This window comes from Pygocentrus nattereri, chromosome 3 (assembly GCF_015220715.1).
Source record: "Pygocentrus nattereri isolate fPygNat1 chromosome 3, fPygNat1.pri, whole genome shotgun sequence".
Lineage (NCBI taxonomy): Eukaryota > Metazoa > Chordata > Actinopteri > Characiformes > Serrasalmidae > Pygocentrus > Pygocentrus nattereri.
In genome coordinates this window covers 14,802,877-14,807,833 of record NC_051213.1, presented here as the reverse complement: position 1 = coordinate 14,807,833, position 4,957 = coordinate 14,802,877, and positions in this window count along the sequence as shown.

Sequence of the window (4,957 nt, the reverse complement as noted above, 5' to 3'; positions counted from 1 at the left end):
GCACAGTGGGTTATAGTGCTGCCCACCAGGGTTTGATCCTCCTAGTCTATTAATGGTCCTTGGGGTAGACGCCTAACGCTATGTTCACCTACGTCTGTACCAACATTTCAAAGTTCAACTATGCATGTTGTTCTGGTTAAAAGAAAGAAGTAGCATTGGTGAGTCAGGAGAAAAGAAATGCTAAAATATGTGTATGTTTTTTGGACCACATATGCCTTTGTGTATTAATGTCATACACACAGGCTCAAAAAAGAAGGTGTGGCTTGACGTTAAGGTCTCAAATCAACGTTTCACTGATAACTACATTATGACAATAGTGTATAATTCACCTATGTCCTCAGAGTAGTTCTCTTTTAAGTGTGCATTCACAAATTTTATTGCATTTAGACCAGAGAGGTCTATTCCCAGAACTTGCATAGTGTAGCTTTAAGAAGCTCTGGATAAGAAGATCTGCCAAATGGTGTGAATGTAAATATCACATCAACACAATTATGTCTTTTAGTTTACCCAGGTGTGGCAACATTTGTGCTGATGTGACATATTTTAGTCATGTGGAAAACATGTAAACATTTGAATGAACTAAATTCAATGCTGTACTTTTTTCTGTGCAAATATTCTGAGAAGTTGGATGGTTTGTTATTACATGGGGTTTAATATTAGGATGTAATATTTTCCACTAAGGACACATATGTAGGCCTGCACTTTAATTCCTTACTCTTAAATCTACCTAACCTTCACATTAGTTTTTTTTTCATAGTAAATACCGAATAAGATGTTTTAAGTTTAATAATAACTTAATAAAAAGCCTTCAGTTTAAAGAACTAAAGCCACATATCTTCATGTTTTAATGGTATTTTAGCTAATTAAACAGTAAACCTTCCATGTGAATCCATTCATAAAAGGAAAGCGGTAGAGTTGCTTTAAGAGTGGCCATTAGATACAGAAGTTTCTTATAATCTCACTGACCTCCATTTACTTTTCTTTTAACAACCTTAGACAGCAGCCAAGAGCATGTGTCAGCGTGCCTCGTGATTCGAGCAGGACTAATTAAAGATAAATGGTGTATGACCCTCAACAACCTGTGAAAAAAGCCGAGTCATTCAGGGCAGACAGACGGACAGAGAGGCAGACAGACATGGGAGGCGCGTGAGGACTTGTGTGACGATGATTGTGGGTAATTTGCTGAGCCCTGCCACTGTCTACTGTGCTCATTTACATGTCTGTGTGAAGCCCACTTCCTGAAATTGCAGACAAGCCTCTCCTCCGGAGCTGTAGTGGTTTCTTTGGCTGAAGGCTTTGCTTACCTCCTGCCAGTCCTGAAAAGCTTAGATAAACTTATCTCTGGTGTGTACTTCGAGGGGCAGATGACATGTGCAGGCACAGGAGAGTAAGCTGAGCCTCTCGGACGCCTGCCGAGGAGGGAGGGTTAGCCCAGGACTTCTCATTAACCACAAGCAAGATATCGCTTGATAAGTTAAACAAAATCAGACTCTGGAAACACTTCAGTAACAGGAGCGATGCTATCTGCATCGGTTAATGGCCCAAGTGAGCGAGAGCAGGTAAGTGGAAGGCTTGAGCTTTTCCTGCACATTGCCAAAACAGGAAAGTGCCAGAGCTCGCCACTGCCTCAGGACAACAAACAACCTTCTGAGGGGAAGTTGTATGACTCACAGTCATCTCAGACATTCTTCATGGTTCTGCATCAAAAGCTGAATAAAAAAGAATTGCACAACCTGGAAATGAAGATCATGAATAATAAGACAGACGATGTGGAAAACAAAAGCAAACTCAAACTTCAAGCGTTTCTTAGAAATGCTTGACCTCAAAAGGAATGGTTTCAGAAATGATTGTCAGGCAGACACTAAATAGTACCAGAATGAATGTGTTGGGTGGTGCTTTTTGTACTGTTGAGTTTCTAACATCTCATCTTTATGCTTTGTCTGAGTACTGCGAAGTGCAGTCCTGAGGCCTCCCTGGCATACAGGGTTTTCTTCATAGTAATGAATCTGAGATAAGATTATTGATTCACTTGATAAAATGTAACGTCACCCCTTCTCACTATATGACATCTAAACATCATACACAGGCCTGCGGGATACAAGAGTTCACAGGCCTTTCAAAGACAACTAATTCCTCTCAGCACCTACACTGTTATTTATGATGTAACACGGCGCACTTGTTTAATTAGCAAGGAAATGCTGTTATCTTTTTGGTCCATGTACTTTGTTGAAGAATGGCACTCCAGGGCAAAATATTCCCCCATGCTTGCACATTTGGGTTTGCCCTACTTATTCCTAACCCCTATTAAGGCTTAATAACCATAGTTTCTTTTAATAGAATATCACACTCTTGCACGGTAGCAGCTAATCACTGTTTCTGACTTTTAGCACAAATTTAGGCAAGACATAACACAAATCATTTCCAGTGTAGCTCAAAGTTATGCCAAGGCCATTGCTCACAGGTAAGAAATTACTCACCGGTTTGCTTTGAATACATCAATATATGGGGGAGTAATTCATTAGCTTAAAGTGTTAAATATACATTTTCTACCTATTGTTAGATGTAATTATTAATTTACAACATATTCAGTGGGTCACTGTGACCTATGAAATATCAGAGCAGAAACAGCAGAAACACTGCTCACATTCGCATGTTCTGTGCTTCTGCTCTCATTGTTGCAGTTATTATTTACACATACCACAAACATGCTTAGCATATATTTTCATTGCTCTTTTGAATTCCCTGTTTTTGTGATGTCACAAAACCTAACACATTTCATATATCCATCTATTCAGCCTAGGACAGTTTAGCACCAACCACACACGCTGGAGTGTTTTTTAAATGAGGCACAATAAAGGGTTGCCAATCAGAATAGAGCCCATTTACAGTCTTAAAAGTCCAGAAACAAAAACAGTCTGTTTAATTCTGGTTGTTTTGGACCATAAAACCACTCAAATGTCAGAATTGGATCTCAGGGAGAAAAAAATTGTAGAATATGGGAATATATTTAATTGTGTTTGTGTGGTCTCCCTTTTGTGTACTGTTTAAACTTATTGATGGATGAAGTAATTAGTGTTTCCATGTCAGTGCCTAACAAACATGAACCTGTTTTTGAGCGCTGAAATTATGTAAACATTTTTGTGTGCTTGACTTTGGGTTTACTTCAGGCTCATAACTGATAAGTTCAGCGTTTGGCTAGACATGCAGCTGATATGACACTACTGGGCCCCTCCTAGCCCACAGCACAGCCCAACTGGGGATGACACACCGCAGTGGCCGATATACTGATGGCTGTCCAATGAGTGCTGATGGGGAATTTTTTTGGACCATGTTACGGCCCACCAGAAATAGGGATGGCAGATAATGTAGCCAACCATCCATGGCCTCAACTGGCCTGGCTCCATCAGCCAGGCAGTGCCGTTTGTATTTGTGTTTGTGCTGATGGCTAAGGGTACACAGTCCATGGACAGACAAACATTGGCTTTCGCAATATGTAAAGGACACTGTTTCCCACTGCCCCCAACCCTTCCCTGCCCCCTTTAGTCGATAGCCTATGTTTTAAAGCACGAGCATTTTTGGGTAGCAAGAAGAAGGGGATGGGGCCACTGCTCAGTGTGCAAACCCTGTATCCAAGGCCTAGGAGGCCCAGACGGAGATCAAACAATGGGCAGTCATCAATCTCTGTCACCACATATGGATGAAGGGGAGCTAGAGGTTTCAGGAGGTCAGGCTCTTTGTCCTGTCCTGATGAATGTATGCAAAAGGCACAAGACCGATGACTTGGGTGTAGTGCTGGGTGATACCTTGTCTATACTGATGTCCCATAATACTGACACACCATGATATTGCTTCAGTTTTAGTGATTCATATTTATCCATTGATGGATGATGAGCACTATGCTCATGATATCATGTCTGTAAAATAGCAGTGCCTCTGTTACCAAGCAATTTTGTTTTTTTGTTTTTGTTTTTTATTTTGTGCTCTTTACTCATGGTATTCAGGAGCCCACAGCTAAGTGCAATGTATGACATTTACTGAGTGTTTCTAATAGTTTTGATATCCATTATAATTAAATAAACAACATGTCTTTTCTGAAACTGTGCTTCGGTCTCATTTAAATTTCCAACCCTGTTTAAACTTCCATTTAGTTATATGAGAAACAGAAAAGACCAGTCGACCACCGCAAGGTAATCTGGTTTGTAGATGTTCTTTTATTATATCATACCAGTGTGGGACCATGTTAATGCCAACTGAAATATTGTCAGATACCATGATATACTTGAAGTTATACTTGAAGATCTTGATATTTAATTGTATTAAGTATTACTTGGTGCCGCATGAAGATCTAATGCTGTCTAAGCAGCCCTAGTTCTAGATTGCTTTGCTTGGGGGGGCAGTAAAACATAATGGGTGGGCATGTTCATGGTCATGTTTTTAAAAGCCAAAAATATATTCAGGGCTTGATTCGTGCATGAATGATGACAGCAGAGCTAGTGATACTGGCTTAAATTGATATATGAGGTAAAGAAATAAAAATGTTGCATGTGTTTTCAAACTTAAACTTAAAACCTATGTAGCATGTCCAATTGGCCTGTGGGAAGAAACCGGAAAACCCGGAGGAAACCCACACAGACACGGGGAGAACATGCAAACTCCACACAGAGAGGACCCCGGTCACCCGGCAGGGGAATCGAACCCAGACCCTCCTTGCTGTGAGGCGACAGCGCTACCCGCCACGCTACCGTGCTGCCCTCACTTTGCTTATGTAAATTTAAAAAAAGATGCTATAATTGTGATTAATTTCAATAACCCCCCTTAATTAAATTAGCATTACACTGATAAAACAACTCTTTTTCGTGAAATGCTTTAGTACTTTAAATCAAAGCTGACAAAAATACCTAGACACAGGCTTAGAATATAATATTCAAAAGTGGAAATAGGAAGAAGTGAGAATACT